General features: G+C 39.8%; 4 long non-coding RNA genes across 4 annotated transcripts; all 4 read left to right on the top strand.

The window, feature by feature from the left end:
• Positions 1 to 204: 204 nt before the first annotated feature.
• Positions 205 to 1634, top strand: LOC138599769 (uncharacterized). The gene is made up of 4 exons (XR_011308737.1): positions 205 to 232; positions 439 to 504; positions 836 to 1204; positions 1429 to 1634. It is a non-coding gene; the product is annotated as an uncharacterized lncRNA (long non-coding RNA).
• A 4211-nt stretch (positions 1635 to 5845) lies between these two features.
• Positions 5846 to 6632, top strand: LOC138599201 (uncharacterized). The gene is made up of 3 exons (XR_011308713.1): positions 5846 to 5873; positions 6080 to 6145; positions 6477 to 6632. It is a non-coding gene; the product is annotated as an uncharacterized lncRNA (long non-coding RNA).
• Positions 6633 to 15145: 8513 nt separating this feature from the next.
• On the top strand, positions 15146 to 15831 carry LOC138599222 (uncharacterized). Its single transcript, XR_011308714.1, has 3 exons — positions 15146 to 15173; positions 15380 to 15445; positions 15777 to 15831. It is a non-coding gene; the product is annotated as an uncharacterized lncRNA (long non-coding RNA).
• Positions 15832 to 16038: 207 nt separating this feature from the next.
• Positions 16039 to 17828, top strand: LOC138599739 (uncharacterized). The gene is made up of 3 exons (XR_011308730.1): positions 16039 to 16142; positions 16367 to 16696; positions 16878 to 17828. It is a non-coding gene; the product is annotated as an uncharacterized lncRNA (long non-coding RNA).
• Positions 17829 to 18077: the final 249 nt, after the last annotated feature.

Raw genomic sequence — 18077 nt, 5'->3', positions numbered from 1 at the left:
CCAGTAACCCATAAGGAAATGTACTCGGTCTAGACTTCTCTTGTTCACAGAGGTTTTCTGCTGATCACAGTCATAATATGTCATTTATGCAAATCATAATTCCAGGAAATAAACCGTGTCTTACTGGGAAAAAGGAACATGGAGCAAGATCACCCGCACACAAGATATAAAAGCTGTGAAACACTGAAACAAGTTCGTCAAACTGACAGCACACTGCTCCAGACCTCAGCAGGTAAGAGAACTTTTAAAACACCCGTAATATGATCCATGTGATTATTTACAGTGTTCAGCACACGCTGAATTACTTTATTAAACGTATGAAGCTTAGCGCATTGTACAACTTATCTTATTGTTTCATGTATTCCCCTCTATGTAGGATTCCTTACTTTGTTAATTAAATGATCTATTATCTTTGTTGTCTCTGCGCGATTACTTTAGTCTTTCACCATATGAACATCACCACAACCACCAAGATGACACTTCTCTTGCTCATGCTGTGTTCAGGTAAGGATCCCTCTATTGGTTTTATTTTGTGGTTGTTTTGTGCACTTCTGTAAATGCATGCCAGTGAAACAAGCCCGCGTCTCCTTCCATCAGTAATTCTGACTTCTGACTGGGTCTTCATGCAGCCGCCACTATTCCTACGTTTAGAATATGTGATAACTGTGCAGAAATGACTTGTGAAAACATCAGACAGCTGGGAATATGTTAAGCGCTTCATAGGTTCATTAGTTAGTGTGTGACATACATTATATTCTGACCTAGTGTGTTGTTTTATTAGTTGTAATGTTTAATTATTGAAGATTAAAGTCCTATTTTGTCTGTGTTCATGCAGGATTCTTTCACTTTACATCTGCATCACCGCGTCTGAGACATTTTCAACTTTCAGAACTTGATGAGCACACTCGGCAAGAAGTGTTACAAGAATGTCAGTCGAACAATGCATCACTTTTAACTCTGTATGATGACGAGGATGCTAGATTCATAGCCAATTTCACAGCCAAAATAATAAAGTCATCAGTAGGTGGAGTCTGGCTTGGTCTGCATCGCAGTCGAATTACCACTTGGTCAAACGGTGAACCTGTCATATTCAACCAAACGTCAGTAAATGTAACAGACGGGGGACAAAAATGTGAAGCGATTCAAAACAACACATGGCAAAGTTTCAATTGCTCAGACAAGAAGCATTTCATGTGCTACAATGGTAAGTTCACGCAGACTTGATGCCCTTTATATATCGGAGAATTTCCTTTGTTAAAAAAAACCTTATTTCAACAAATCGTATCCAAACTACATAAAAAAGCAACAAGGCTATCAGGCTATATCCATAATATAGCAGCCCTGTGAGGTTATGATTTGAGATACATGCCAACACGAGCACTTTCTTATTTGTTCTGTGTTATTTATCTATGCATTTATGTTCTGCAGGTAATGATTACACACTTGTAAATATCAGCAAGACCTGGTGTCAGGCTCTGCAGCACTGCAAAAACAATCACGGTAACTTGGTCAGCATTAATAGCACCGAACAAAACGACAAAGTGATTGGAGAGGGAGAGAACTCAAGCTTTTGGATTGGACTCATGCACGATGAATGGCAGTGGGAGGACAACGGCTGCTCTACATTCAGAAGATGGCACGATGAGAGGAATCCTGAATCGGATTGCACAAGGACGCGGCATCCTACAATATCAGACGGTGTAAATATTTATAAATATAGATGTGATAATATTGCACATTCCATTTGTGCTCATGGTAAGCAACAAATAAGTAAATCATACTTTACTCACTTATGTACAAATACTGACACTTTATTTACTTACTCACATACTTAGTACTTTTATACACTGTGGAGCAGCTGTGAGAATAAATTCCACAGACTCTATGACAGTAGTAATGGTAATAATACTGGGTCTTATCTTTGGTTTCATGTCAGGTACTGTGAGAATCAAAGTCATTAAAAAAAACCTAACCTGGGAAGATGCCTATGACTACTGCCAGGACCACCACTCACGCCTGCTGTGGATTGAGGATGGGGAAGATCAGCATGCGGTTGAACAATGGCTCAATCACACTGATGTTAGTGGTCCATTCTGGATCGGTCTGAGACAGAGTCGTGTCTTTGGATTCTGGATTTGGACCAGTGACACGACAGTGGGGTACTCCAACTGGAAGAACTGTGTAACACCCAAGCTGCACATGTCCCACCACTGTGGCGTCATTAACACAGAGGACTACAAGTGGAATGATGAAGACTGTCGGTACCCACGTCCTTTTCTTTGTGAGGAGGAGATTATTTACTTTAAATAATCGACAGTGATACAACTTCACTAATAGATTAGATTATGATGTAGAATCAGAAAGACATAACAACATAAGCTGAGCTTTACTTTACAACTCTGATTCTTCTTTATATTGAGATTGATGAATTTGATATTTCATGTGCATTGCTGCTTTTATTGTTGTGTTGCTGTGTTATTATTTCACACTGTAATTGAATAGAAAGGAAATAATGTGTTTGTAACTGATTATTGTTTGTTGTGTTGAGGTTTGTAATAAGTGACAATATCCCCTGTTGATTTTTGTGTTTCTTGTGCAGTCAAACTGTGCCACTTCAACCAAACCATCAACATTTTCAGATCAATTAAAATTTTGTGCATCTGTTTGAATGAAATTCCACTGGGGCCACTGTTAATGAGTCCAGTAATATTTAGAGCCATTTTCTACTTTTGTATTCTAACTTCAATCAATCCAAATATTTTATATTCCAAAGAAGATTTTCTGGGTTATAAATATGAGACAGTGTGGGTTTGTTAGAAGATGTCAAATTCCTTGTATGTGCCCACATACTGATTCTGATTGTCTCGTATGAACCTGCGTGTGTATTTCTGTATATATTTTTGATAGTACCCTTTTGACCTCTCGACTATCGGCCACCCTTTGAGGTCAGGCAAAACATCAACATCATTGCTTGCTATTAACTGGAGACAGCGAGGCATATTTTCCATTCTGTAGTGGTTCTATTTGAAAGTCAAATCAGAGAGATAAAACTGTTTTTGTGACCCCTGCTTGTGTACTGTACATGGTTCTGCTGATTTGAAAGCTAGATGTAGATGTAACCTGAAGAATATACGTCTATTTAGAGTTTGGTCATGTTTAAAGTAGTTGTGCAGTGTAGATCATATTTTTACATTTACACCTGGAAATTGGTGTTTGGGTTTGATTACTGGAATACATCGCAGACATATCACACAGTGTGGATATGATGATATAACAAATGTAACGACTGTAATACTAAGTGTCAAAAACACAGAGCTGGTGGATCATGAATCTGAACAGAGAAATTAAAGCCTGGAAATGATTACATTTTGTGTTTGATAAAAGCACTGACATCTGAAAAAGATCTGACATAAGGGTGACCTTTTTAATCACCAAGCATGCCAGTGAAGAACCTCCAGAAGTAAATATTGACTGGATGACTTTGCATATCATCTCCTGATACACAGGACTATTCATGGATGCCTGCAGCAGGTGTCTGCTGCACCTCTCATGTGCTATGATTTGAATACCAAGCAAATTCATCTCGACTAACAACAGTAACAAAAATTGAACTATGCTGAACCACTGCACGGTTTAACAAGCGGTTCTGTATTTTGACCCCAAAGGCATGATGAACCTGGTTACACTACTTGGTATTAAAGAAGATAGCAACTGAAAAAGGGCTGTTAAATGGTTTCCCAGCTGTTTTTGCCTTTCAAAAAAACACTGCAATAATAAGTGTGTAGCAGTTCAAACATTTACTCCATGCAGTACTTTCCTGTAAAAGTATGGTCAAACAAATTCATGGGTAAAAACTGATTGATTGAGATATTTGGATTACAAGTCGACCTTGCTTTCTAATCACTGTTTAAGTCAAATTTCAAGGTACACTTGCCCAGTTTGAAACACAGCAAATTAACACGTCAGTAAATTCCACTTTTGATACACACTCATGGCCAAATTCTGAGCTACAATCCAAAATCTCCAATACACAACGACTCTATATGACTATAAAGCACCGAGACGAGGTGGGGAACATGCTACAACAGGCAGAAAATACGGTTTACGTGCGATCTACAATTTGATTCTCAGAGCGCGCTCTGAACTGTGCTGTTACGAGACCTCCGACTTTTTGGGAAAAAGGGCAACAGAAATGGGAGGACATTTTTAAAAATATATTCCGATGATCTGTATACAATGCAACTACTTTGAAGTCAAGTCAAACTGCTCAGAGGTACTACTTGGTTTGAAGACTTAGCTACATCCATCCAGCATCGGATAGAGTGGAGTGGGCCACTTACCCACTGGACCCATTTTTGCCATGTGACTATTGCACATCCACGGCGTTTAACCATCGCAATTGCAATAGTGAAAGGATTTTTCGTTCAGCCCTAGCTCCATCATGACTGGCTGACTCGTGTCTTGACGGGGGCAGTAGATCTCTTCTCACAGGAACTCCACAGCTCCCCACAATTACCTATGTAAAACTGGTCAGACATAGGGGCAGAAATAAATCTGCAGGAATAAATATGCCCCTGAACGTTGTCCGGTTTACCCATACCTTGGCGGGCCCTCCTTTTGTTTGGGCCACATTTGGCTAGCCAGCCCTGCGTAAGAGGACGCTATTGGGATTAGATAGCATCGGCCAGGTGTGTTACATCATGAGAAAATGTGAAGGGGAATTTTAGCGATTTTAGATGTCCAAGGCAAGACCATGTACCCCAGTCAGTTTCCAATAATTAAGAAACATAGACTGTATAAAAAGATGGACGACATGACAGCTTAAAACATTTCGGGCGCCCCCTGCTGACTGGCTGCAGTATAGGCCATAAAGCCTGCCTCCTCCATGTTAACAGGTGGGACATGGGTCAAACTATAAAATCAAATTACACGCCCGATACATTTTTCTCAAACATGGTTTCTGTCATTATAGCTAGTTATTATCATGCTGATTCACGTCCAAGTGTTCATTATTCTGACAAGTTTATTTTTAATTAGTTATTTGAGGCTGTCAAAATGATGATTGACAGCTCTGTTGACAAATACGGCTCCTGCAGCCGATCAGTTCCGGGTGAGCAGAGCTGAGGACGATCCGCGAGTGGAAACGTAACTAAAACAATCACTACAGTCATTGAAGTTTCCATACCTGTGAACGTTAACCTCAGACCAACACAGAGGAGCTGTTCTGCTGTTAAACACGTCGGTGTGCAGGATCCTTGCTGTTTGGGTTAGCGGAAGTGGCTACGGCCACTTCACTCACCAATCTCAACTGCGCAGTCTCTGGCTCCATATGACATCACCATCGCAAGATGGCAGTGCCTATCACAGGGGCTATTTTGGCATCAATTACGTACAATGGGAGCAGATGGAGACGCGTTGTCCATCTATATATACAGTCATTGGTAAGAAATCCTCAAAATATGCACATGCAGCGTACAAAGACCGTTTCAAGGACATGTGATGCCCCTTTTAGGGTCAGTTCCCCTTTAAAAATTTGCCTTTTGATGTTCTAGCTTACTGAGAGTATACAAAATATTGACTGTATTTAAGCATTACTTTAAACACTCGATGGAGACGACCCTTTATTGTTTTAATAATGTGGCCAGTAACCCATAAGGAAATGTACTCGGTCTAGACTTCTCTTGTTCACAGAGGTTTTCTGCTGATCACAGTCATAATATGTCATTTATGCAAATAATAATTCCAGGAAATAAACCGTGTCTTACTGGGAAAAAGGAACATGGAGCAAGATCACCCGCACACAAGATATAAAAGCTGTGAAACACTGAAACAAGTTCGTCAAACTGACAGCACACTGCTCCAGACCTCAGCAGGTAAGAGAACTTTTAAAACACCCGTAATATGATCCATGTGATTATTTACAGTGTTCAGCACACGCTGAATTACTTTATTAAACGTATGAAGCTTAGCGCATTGTACAACTTATCTTATTGTTTCATGTATTCCCCTCTATGTAGGATTCCTTACTTTGTTAATTAAATGATCTATTATCTTTGTTGTCTCTGCGCGATTACTTTAGTCTTTCACCATATGAACATCACCACAACCACCAAGATGACACTTCTCTTGCTCATGCTGTGTTCAGGTAAGGATCCCTCTATTGGTTTTATTTTGTGGTTGTTTTGTGCACTTCTGTAAATGCATGCCAGTGAAACAAGCCCGCGTCTCCTTCCATCAGTAATTCTGACTTCTGACTGGGTCTTCATGCAGCCGCCACTATTCCTACGTTTAGAATATGTGATAACTGTGCAGAAATGACTTGTGAAAACATCAGACAGCTGGGAAGATGTTAAGCGCTTCATGGTTTCATTAGTTATTGTGTGACATACATTATATTCTGACCTAGTGTGTTGTTTTATTAGTTGTAATGTTTAATTATTGAAGATTAAAGTCCTATTTTGTCTGTGTTCATGCAGGATTCTTTCACTTTACATCTGCATCACCGCGTCTGAGACATTTTCAACTTTCAGAACTTATTGAGCCCTCTTGGCAAGACACGTTAGAAGAATGTCAGTCGAACAATGCATCACTTTTAACTCTGTATGATGACGAGGATGCCAGATTCATAGCCAATTTCATAGCCAAAATAATAACGCCATCAGTAGGCGGAGTCTGGCTTGGTCTGCATCGCAGTCCAATTACCACTTGGTCAAACGGTGAACCTGTCATATTCAACCAAACGTCAGTAGATGTAACAGACGGGGGACAAAAATGTGAAGCGTTTCTAAACAACACATGGCAAAGTTTCAATTGCTCAGACAAGAAGCATTTCATGTGCTACAATGGTAAGTTCACGCAGACTTGATGCCCTTTATATATCGGAGAATTTTCTTTGTTAAAAAAAACCTTATTTCAACAAATCGTATCCAAACTACATAAAAAAGCAACAAGGCTATCAGGCTATATCCATAATATAGCAGCCCTGTGAGGTTATGATTTGAGATACATGCCAACACGAGCACTTTCTTATTTGTTCTGTGTTATTTATCTATGCATTTATGTTCTGCAGGTAATGATTACACACTTGTAAATATCAGCAAGACCTGGTGTCAGGCTCTGCAGCACTGCAAAAACAATCACGGTAACTTGGTCAGCATTAATAGCACCGAACAAAACGACAAAGTGATTGGAGAGGGAGAGAACTCAAGCTTTTGGATTGGACTCATGCACGATGAATGGCAGTGGGAGGACAACGGCTGCTCTACATTCAGAAGATGGCACGATACGGGGAATCCTGAATCTCCGGATTGCACAAGGACGAGGCATCCTACAATATCAGACGGTGTAAATATTTATAAATATGGATGTGATAATTATCTACATTCCATTTGTGCTCATGGTAAGCAACAAATAACTAAATCATACTTTACTCACTTATGTACGAATACTGACACTTTATTTACTTACTCACATACTTAGTACTTTTATACACTGTGGAGCAGCTGTGAGAATAAATTCCACAGACTCTATGACAGTAGTAATGGTAATAATACTGGGTCTAATCTTTGGTTTCATGTCAGGTACTGTGAGAATCAAAGTCATTAAAAAAAACCTAACCTGGGAAGATGCCTATGACTACTGCCAGGACCACCACTCACGCCTGCTGGGGATTGAGGATAGGGAAGATCAGCATGCGGTTGAACAATGGCTCAATCACACTGATGTTAGTGGTCCATTCTGGATCGGTCGGAGACAGACTCGTGTCTTTGGATTCTGGATTCGGGACAATGACACGACAGTGGGGTACTCCAACTGGAAGAATAATCCAACATCGGAGCTGCACATGTCCCACCACTGTGGCGCCATTAACACAAAGGACTACAAGTGGAATGATGAAGACTGTCGGTACCCACGTCCTTTTCTTTGTGAGGAGGAGATTATTTACTTTAAATAATCGACAGTGATACAACTTCACTAATAGATTAGATTATGATGTAGAATCAGAAAGACATAACAACATAACCTGAGCTTTACTTTACAACTCTGATTCTTCTTTATATTGAGATTGATGAATTTGATATTTCATGTGCATTGCTGCTTTTATTGTTGTGTTGCTGTGTTATTATTTCACACTGTAATTGAATAGAAAGGAAATAATGTGTTTGTAACTGATTATTGTTTGTTGTGTTGAGGTTTGTAATAAGTGACAATATCCCCTGTTGATTTTTGTGTTTCTTACGCAAACTGTGCCACTTCAACCAAACCATCAATATTTTAAGACCAAAAAACTTTTGTGTATCTCTTTGCATGAACTTCCGCTGTAGCCACTGTTAAGAAGTCCAACTTTAATTGAGAGACATTTTCTACTTTCCTCTGTATTTAGAATTATAACTTGCAAATATTTTATGTTTCAAATTTTCTGTGTTATTAAAACGTTATGAGACAGTGTATGTCGGCTGTGAATACACAACTAGATATTTTGATTGTGTGCACTTGAGACAATAAAATTTAACGGCATTAGGGCCCAATCAGACAGAACGCATTACTCTTTTTTGTAATTTTGTTACAAATTGTTTGTTTGTTGTGTTGAGGTTTGTAATAAGTGACAATATCCCCTGTTGATTTTTGTGTTTCTTGTGCAGTCAAACTGTGCCACTTCAACCAAACCATCAACATTTTCAGATCAATTAAAATTTTGTGCATCTGTTTGAATGAAATTCCACTGGGGCCACTGTTAATGAGTCCAGTAATATTTAGAGCCATTTTCTACGTTTGTATTCTAACTTCAATCAATCCAAATATTTTATATTCCAAAGAAGATTTTCTGGGTTATAAATATGAGACAGTGTGGGTTTGTTAGAAGATGTCAAATTCCTTGTATGTGCCCACATACTAATTCTGATTGTCTCGTATGAACCTGCGTGTGTATTTCTGTATATATTTTTGATAGTACCCTTTTGACCTCTCGACTATCGGCCACCCTTTGAGGTCAGGCAAAACATCAACATCATTGCTTGCTATAAACTGGAGACAGCGAGGCATATTTTCCATTCTGTAGTGGTTCTATTTGAAAGTAGGTTGTTTTTTGTGTTTGATAAAAGCACTGACATCTGAAAAAGATCTGACATAAGGGTGACCTTTTTAATCACCAAGCATGCAACTGAAGAACCTCCAAAGGTAAATATCGACTGGATGACTTTGCATATCATCTCCTGATACACAGGACTATTCATGGACACCTGCAGCAGGGGTCTGCTGCACCTCTCCATGTGCTATGATTTGAATACCAAGCAAATTCATCTCGACTAACAACACTAACAAACATTTAACTATGTTGAGCCACTGCACGATTTACTAATGACATAATGAACCCAGTTACACTACTTGGCATTAAGAAGATAGCAACTGAAGAATGTTTGTAAGAGTTTAAAACACAACGGCACAACAGCAGGCAGCAAACACAGTTTACATGCGATCTACAATTTGATTCTTAGAGCGCGCTCTGAACTGTGCTGTTCTGAGACCTCCAACTTTTTGGGGTAAAGGGCAACAGAAATGGGAGACATGTTTTAAAATATATTCTGACGTTCTGTATACAACGGTAGAGCATTTACCAAAAACCATCGTGCAGATGAAAAAAATAAGAAAAATAATATGCTAAACAAATCGGACATCCCGTCCTTTGTACAAGACGGCAGCTGTAAAAGCACCATATCTACACTGGTTGGTTAAGAAAAGCCTCAGAGCGTCCCACTGCATGCACATTCGCTCGACAACTTGGTGCAGAGAGAGCCAGCGGGTCTGTGATGAAAAGTTGACGAGGCTCAACGTGACAGAAACTCTTTCAGCTGTGCCACACGCTTGATGCCGTTTTTGAAATCGCAACACATCCCTGGTATATCATCGCACATTCGGGGAAGCTTCTTGCAAGCCACGCTCGCACAAAGATGCAATGAGTGACAGATGCATCGTTGAAATGAAGCTAAAGCCTAACCCCTCGATCCCAGAGGATCCGTCTGTGGCGCGTTCCGTCTGCGCCGCACTTCTGGTCCGTCAACGGCGCGAGCCCTCGCCCACAGGAAGCGTGTCTGGAGCGCTGGCCCAAGCAGCTGGATTTGCGAGATCACAAGATCGCGGGAAAACTATATTATCGCGCGAGAATTGAGAAATTACGCGATAACATCATTGTTAACAGAGCAACACACAAACTACAGTTCAGTTTGCACATCCGAGGTTGATTATCTGCTCATTTGGAAATCATTCCGTGATTTTAGTGCTTCTACCATGGAGGAGTACACTACTTAATTAAAAGTGTCCTTTTTTCGAGATTTCAGTGTGTTGATCTTGTCCACTGGTCTGAACATGGTGTTTTATTTTGAAATGACCGGATGCTGTATGCTGCTTTCGTGTGTGACTTCCCGTTTGGAACGATCTGCTCTGATGAGCTTGAGCGGAGACACGCTTCTGGGACGCGCCGGAGACAGACCGCGGCGTGTGCTGTGGAATCACGATCATTGACTTGAATGGGTGCGATCAACTCCGGAGGTTGCGGCGCACACAGAACACGCCGGAGACGGATCCTGTGGAATCGAGGGGTCAGTTCAGTCAGGAAGACTATATCGCGCATGCTGGTTATATTCATATTTCATACCTTTCTCCTCGCACTCACACATGCTCACTCTTATTTTCCTGCACTCATCAGCTGTTCTCATCACCTGGTCACATTTGTCCAATAGCACTGCAGCACACCCTCATCGTTCGCCTCAATCATATGGTTGCTGTCTTTTCAAATATGGCTTTTCTCTGCCTCCAGTTCATTCATGCCGTCCTTGTGTGCAACCCTCCACCTCCCCATCACCATCCAGTCTTCATCATCTGCTCATCTTCTAATCAGCCTCAGATGACATCACTAGCCGACATCTCCAACACCAGTGTCCAGACTCCATGGGGGGATATATCTTGCAGCTGCTCAGGGCTGACACCCTTCGATCGCCAGATCTCCCCATAGAGCCCAAGCGCCAAAGACTTCTGACCATGATTCATTATCACATCATCACTGTTAAAATAATGTTCTTCCTTACTTCATCTACTGGTCTCTCCTGATTGAACTGTTATTGTGGGTTTCTTTGAAAGGGCAAAATTATCGTACATTCGTACTTTTTTTTGCCATTATTGATCGTACATCGTACAGAGGGCAAAATTATTGTACAAATAGGATAGTTATTGTACATCTGGCAACACAGATACAACGCAGCACCTCCTATTATTTTAAGTCAAACTCTGTTCACAACTACTACTTCTTTTGAGGACTTGGCTAAAACAGGATGTATTCTGTTCGTGCATATTTATTCTGTTTGCTGTACCCTTGACATCGTTGAAAATGAAGGCATGCCCTCGATGATTCCTCAAACACCAAATGAAGGTTGAATGGAGTATTTAATAGAGTAACAGAGTGTTTTAATGCGTTTGAGGATGTCATCGGGACTTGACAGCATCAGCCAGGTGTGTGGAATAACGAGAGAACATGTAAAAGGGCAGTTTTAGTGATTTGAGAGGCCCCAGGTCGGACCACGTACACCAGCAGGCTTGGGGAGTAACGGAATACAAGTAACGGCGTTACGTAATTAGAAAAAACTGTATTCCATTAGTTACGTTAAAAAAGGGGGTAATAAGATTACAGTGACATTTATCAAAAATAGGGATTACTAGCAGGATTACAATTTTAAAATACATTTTTAAATGAAGACGATATAATACCAAAGATGCTCTGTAACATCTGGCGTCACATTTCTAAACTCTCTGAAATACCATGCACGTGCGCGCACGTCACAACACTTCACGACACACAACAACACCGCTCCAAAGAGCTGCCAGGAGCAACATCGCAGCACAGTGCAGTTATGCCTTCCGGCTGTGAAATGCTGTCATTACCCAAGGACTCACCTGTAAAAGTTTCTTTAATGGCAAGACCAACTGTTGCTGCACAGAACTCTGTCGCCTTCTTCTTCTACTGCTGAAAAATTGTTTGTGACTCTGGTGATGGTCGCGGACCAAATCACGAGCTCCAGACTGGAATAAGTTAAAAGCAGTTTACTTGAAGTTAGAGTGTGAAGTAGTTTGAATTGCATACTTAACTAGAAAATGCAATTTCTGAAGAAATTGCGGTGTGAATGCTGTCTGCTGAATATAGCATCTACACTGCTAATAGAGCTGACGCTAAGCTGCTAATGCTAAACTGCTAATGCTGTGCTTGAAAGATAGAGGTAATAAATGTCAGGTTCATTCATTAATTCATTCGAATTTTATGTCTCTACGGCCAAACATGTGGTCAGGGCGGCGACAGAAAGAAGGGCTTCTGTTTGCAGTTTTCCAGAAATGTTTAACATTAGAGCAGATGGGGCAGTTGGGCAACTTTCTGTGACATTGACGCATCTAGTGGCAGAAGCGTAAATTTTTGGGCTTTGGGCCGCCATTTACCACGAGCAGCACAAGATTACCTACGATTTGATGTATTTTTTATGTATGTGGAGTAAACATTCTGTGCGCTGTTGCAATTTGTTTGGGAAATTTCCGAGGTGTTTTTCCACAGCCTCCCCCCTCTGGCGATGACATCACCCACTCTAATGCTGGGCATTTTTCAGTTGTTTTGTGAAAACTTTAGGTACTTTGAAAGGTTCCTGTGAAGAAAGTATGAATGCTATGAAAAACCTGAAGGGTTTTGATGAAAGCTGGTAGATGTGTGAATATTTTAAAAGTGGAATGGAGTTTCTAAGTGAATGTATGAATGAGTTATGGAGGGTTGAATTTAGTGTTAATTTTTGAGCGCTTTCAGCATTCACACCAACAAATACATTTAAATGCACATTATTACCGCTATTAATATAAACGGGCATTTGCACATCACTAAAGTATTTAGTATTGAACTGAAAGTAATCCGTTACGTTACTTTAATATTTTGATACTTGGATTACGTTACTGATTACACCCCCTGGGTCAGCCCTACACATCGGTCTGATGTTCTCACTCAAAAAATAACAACAACAACAACAACAACAACAGCCGGGAAACACTTCAAAATAAAAGCATTGTGTACAAACGAGGGGAGTCAGAATTCCAGATCAGGCTTTTTTTTTTTTTTTAAAAGCATACCGGAAGTGTTGCTACTAAACTTTCCATGCCTGTGACTTTTACTACAGGTAGAGATGATAATATTGCTGTCAGAGATCAACAGGACTCCTCACAATTCATTTTCACCGTGTATTATTGCCGAGAACTGCGCTCGGCTCCCGGTAAAAATAAGCGAGCCTCCTATTCTCTACATCTTCCGCGCGTGTCGCGCCAGCAGTGTGAGGACTTTCATCTGTTTTCATGCATTTCAAATGAAAATGAACACGTCCCGCAGCCGCCAAGCACACGCCACGTTTCCAGTGTTGTCCACAACAGTGCACATTGGGTTTTGACCTAGTCTTGTTTAACAGGTAATTAGTAACTGTGTCGGATTACATTTTTAAAGTAACCCTCCCAATCCTGTACACCAGTCAGTATATTTACAATATGTAAGAAATCCTCAAAATATGCACATGCAGCGTACAAAGAACGTTTAAAGAACATGTGATGCCTCTTTTAGGGTCAGTTCCCCTTTAAAAAGATCTAAGTTTATGTTCATTTATGATAATATATTAATTTAAAATGTGTCTGTTGCCTTTTGATGTTCTAACTTACTTATAGTATACAAAATATTGACTGTATTTAAGCATTACTTTAAACACTCGATTGCATAAATGGAGACGACCCTTTAATGTTTTAATAATGTGGCCAGTAACCCATAAGGAAATGTACTTGGTCTGGACTTCTCTTGTTCACAGAGGTTTTCTGCTGATCACAGTCATAACATGTCATTTATGCAAATAATCATTCCAGGAAATAAACCGTGTCTTACTGGGAAAGAGGAACATGGAGCAAGTGAACAGATGCACCTGTTGTCAGTGCAAGCTGCACTTAAAATACACGGTTTTTATTAAATATGTATCAATATATATTAATTTTGTGTTGATTCTTTTAATACACTCTGTACAGTATGGCTTATGTCCATTTAGCGACCATATTCTACTATGGTTTTAAATGCCTGATAAATATATTAGTTTGCTGGACGGGGACCTTTGAATAAAAAGTGGCAGCAGTTATAAAGACGAGCAGGCCCAGTACCATTTCCCTTGTGTCTCATGCCACAGTGTATCACACACGATTGTCTTTGTAGTGCTGTTACATTTTTAGGACTGTTGGAGCAACTTTTGTGTCGTATAAAAACATAAACATAAACATAATTTCTGTTGGTTTCCACTCTCTTTATTTGATATTTACTTACTTATTAATTGATCTTACATGTTAATCTATTTAGTATTTGAGCAATTTTAAGACAAAAGGGAAGCTCAAATATTGCAACAGAAGGACTCCAGGGTCTGGGCCCAAGAAAAAATAAGAATTCTGGGAATTCTAAAATCTAAGGACGATGCAATTCAGAGTGGCTGTGGCTCAGTGGTAGAGTCGGTCGTCTTTCAATCAGAAGGTTTGATCCCCAGGTCCCTCAGTCTAGATATCGAAAGGGCAAGACAATGAACCCCAAATTGCTCCCAGTGGCATAGCCAACAGGTGTGAGCATGATGACTGATTGACAGACACTTTATGTAGCAGCCTCTGCCATCAGTGTATGAATGTGTGAATGGGACATGTCGCGAAAAGCAGCTTTGAGTGGTCGCAAAGACTAGAAAAGCGCGATATAAGTACAGTCCATTAACCATCTCAGAGTCTGTGACCCATTAAGACAGAGTTCAGGGACCTAATAAGATAATAAGCTGAACTGATGAGTTAACCTCGACATTTCTTACACTGTTGTACGAGTCTGGGACTGGGAATAAATGACTCAAGAGAGGAGAAAAGAATTCTGGGAATTCTAAATACTAAAGAAAATAACTGCTGAGTAATAATTCAAAAGGAGGCATATACTGTAGGCATATACTGTTGCCTTGTTCTGACCTGATCTTAGATTTGAATATATTTGAATATCTAATATGTTTAATGTTATTTTTGCTTCATGTCAGCCATCAGATATAAAAGCTGTGAAACACTGAAACAAGTTCGTCAAACTGACAGCACACTGCTCCAGACCTCAGCAGGTAAGAGAACTTTTAAAACACCCGTAATATGATCCATGTGATTATTTACAGCGTTCAGCACACGCTGAATTACTTTATTAAACGTATGAAGCTTAGCGCATTGTACAACTTATCTTATTGTTTCATGTATTCCCCTCTATGTAGGATTCCTTACTTTGTTAATTAAATGATCTATTATCTTTGTTGTCTCTGCGCGATTACTTTAGTCTTTCACCATATGAACATCACCACAACCACCAAGATGACACTTCTCTTGCTCATGCTGTGTTCAGGTAAGGATCCCTCTATTGGTTTTATTTTGTGGTTGTTTTGGTCACTTCTGTAAATGCATGCCAGTGAAACAAGCCCGCGTCTCCTTCCATCAGTAATTCTGACTTCTGACTGGGTCTTCATGCAGCCGCCACTATTCCTACGTTTAGAATATGGGATAACTATGCAGAAATGACTTGTGAAAACATCAGACAGCAGGGAAGATGTTAAGCGCTTCATGGTTTCATTAGTTAGTGTGTGACATACATTATATTCTGACCTAGTGTGTTGTTTTATTAGTTGTAATGTTTAATTATTGAAGATTAAAGTCCTATTTTGTCTGTGTTCATGCAGGATTCTTTCACTTTACATCTGCATCACCGCGTCTGAGACATTTTCAACTTTCAGAATTTGATGAGCCCACTCGGCGAGTAGCGTTACAAGAATGTCAGTCGAACAATGCATCACTTTTAACTCTGTATGATGACGAGGATGCCAGATTCATAGCCAATTTCACAAACATCCCAACGTCATCAGAAGATGAAGTCTGGCTTGGTCTGCATCGCAGTCCAATTACCACTTGGTCAAACGGTGAACCTGTTATATTCAACCAAACGTCAGTAGATGTAACAGACGGGGGACAAAAATGTGAAGCGATTCAAAACAACACATGGCAAAGTTTCAATTGCTCAGACAAGAAGCATTTCATGTGCTACAATGGTAAGTTCACGCAGACTTGATGCCCTTTATATATCGGAGAATTTTCTTTGTTAAAAAAAACCTTATTTCAACAAATCGTATCCAAACTACATAAAAAAGCAACAAGGCTATCAGGCTATATCCATAATATAGCAGCCCTGTGAGGTTATGATTTGAGATACATGCCAACACAAGCACTTTCTTATTTGTTCTGTGTTATTTATCTATGCATTTATGTTCTGCAGGTAATGATTACACACTTGTAAATATCAGCAAGACCTGGTGTCAGGCTCTGCAGCACTGCAAAAACAATCACAGTAACTTGGTCAGCATTAACAGCACCGAACAAAACGACAAAGTGATTGGAGAGGGAGAGAACTCAAGCTTTTGGATTGGACTCATGCACGATGAATGGCAGTGGGAGGACAACGGCTGCTCTACATTCAGAAGATGGCACGTTAATTCGAATCAGGAGGATCCGGATTGCACAAGGACGTGGCGTCCTACAATATCAGACGGTGTAAATATTTATAAATATGGATGTGAAGGTATTGAACGTTCCATTTGTGCTCATGGTAAGCAACAAATAACTAAATCATACTTTACTCACTTATGTACAAATACTGACACTTTATTTACTTACTCACATACTTAGTACTTTTATACACTGTGGAGCAGCTGTGAGAATAAATTCCACAGACTCTATGACAGTAGTAATGGTAATAATACTGGGTCTAATCTTTGGTTTCATGTCAGGTACTGTGAGAATCAAAGTCATTAAAAAAAACCTAACCTGGGAAGATGCCTATGACTACTGCCAGGACCACCACTCACGCCTGCTGGGGATTGAGGATGGGGAAGATCAGCATGCGGTTGAACAATGGCTCAATCACACTGATGTTAGTGGTCCATTCTGGATCGGTCTGAGACAGAGTCGTGTCTTTGGATTCTGGATTTGGACCAGTGACACTATAGTGGGGTACTCCAACTGGAAGAACGGTGTGCCACCCGAGCTGCACATGTCCCACCACTGTGGCGTCATTAACACAGAGGACTACAAGTGGAATGATGAAGACTGTCGGTACCCACGTCCTTTTCTTTGTGAGGAGGAGATTATTTACTTTAAATAATCGACAGTGATACAACTTCACTAATAGATTAGATTATGATGTAGAATCAGAAAGACATAACAACATAACCTGAGCTTTACTTTACAACTCTGATTCTTATTAGGTTTATATTGAGATTGATGAATTTGATATTTCATGTGCATTGCTGCTTTTATTGTTGTGTTGCTGTGTTATTATTTCACACTGTAATTGAATAGAAAGGAAATAATATGTTTGTAACTGATTATTGTTTGTTGTGTTGAGGTTTGTAATAAGTGACAATATCCCCTGTTGATTTTTGTGTTTCTTACGCAAACTGTGCCACTTCAACCAAACCATCAATATTTTAAGACCAAAAAACTTTTGTGTATCTCTTTGCATGAACTTCCGCTGTAGCCACTGTTAAGAAGTCCATTTTTAATTGAGAGACATTTTCTACTTTCCTCTGTATTTAGAATTATAACTTGCAAATATTTTATATTTCAAATTTTCTGTGTTATTAAAACGTTATGAGACAGTGTATGTCGGCTGTGAATTCACAACTGAATTTTGATTGTGTGCACTTGAGACAATAAAATTTAACGGCATTAGGGCCCAATCAGACAGAACGCATTACCCTTTTTTGTGCAAGTAACACCCCGATCAGAAAGAACATTTTTTATCAGCTGGGGGTGGCTTTTCATTTTCTGTTGTCAAGGCAACCACAGAATAATTTGCTGTCAATCTAACTGTTACTCTTCTGATTTATTTTGGCTAGCTTTAATACTTAACTTTGTGTTCAGTATATTGGTTATATCTCAGTAAAAATATGTACAGGTGGAGGGCAATTGCTCCTGCTTTGATGGAG

Source organism: Semicossyphus pulcher, unplaced genomic scaffold (genome assembly GCF_022749685.1).
Source record: "Semicossyphus pulcher isolate SPU_LCO1_2020_fin unplaced genomic scaffold, fSemPul1.0.p SCAF_20, whole genome shotgun sequence".
Taxonomy (NCBI): domain Eukaryota; kingdom Metazoa; phylum Chordata; class Actinopteri; order Labriformes; family Labridae; genus Semicossyphus; species Semicossyphus pulcher.
Note: the sequence above shows the minus strand (reverse complement) of the source record. Positions and strands in the feature narration are given on the sequence as shown.